Here is a 505-nt window from a genome sequence, read left to right as displayed (position 1 = left end):
ATATAGGTCTTGCTTTATCTTGGTCTTAACCATCCAGCAGAAAAGTATAAAAATGAGGTATATAAAGTAAAGCTATATTAATATGATGAGCTGTAAAAGGTTCTAGTCATTAACTTTTGAGGATAACCCACTAATATTATAGACTGCTAGACAGTGTTGGATTGTTTAGCTGAATTCCAACACCTATAGTATGTAGATGCCAATAGAATATCCACCTCTGACAAGACAAAAAAATATATTAAAAAAAGGGATACAAAGGAAAGATCATTTTGTATTTATATATACAAAATAGTTAGGATAGATATACAGCTACTTTTGCTTAACTCAATGAGAAGAAAGAGGTGTACTAATAGTGTTTGGACAGGATATTCTGTCTGCTTCTTGTACTATGGATAATCACTAAGAAGATAACAATGTACATTGTATTGATTATCAAAACTGTCCTATTAATCAGCTTTGAAACTCTCTCATTCATATTTATTTCTCAATAAAAATAATAATAAAA

The sequence above is a fragment of the Octodon degus genome, unplaced genomic scaffold (assembly GCF_000260255.1).
Source record: "Octodon degus isolate 3935 unplaced genomic scaffold, OctDeg1.0 scaffold00080, whole genome shotgun sequence".
NCBI lineage: Eukaryota > Metazoa > Chordata > Mammalia > Rodentia > Octodontidae > Octodon > Octodon degus.
The sequence above is the reverse complement of the archived record's forward strand: the minus strand, read 5'-3'. Positions refer to the sequence as shown.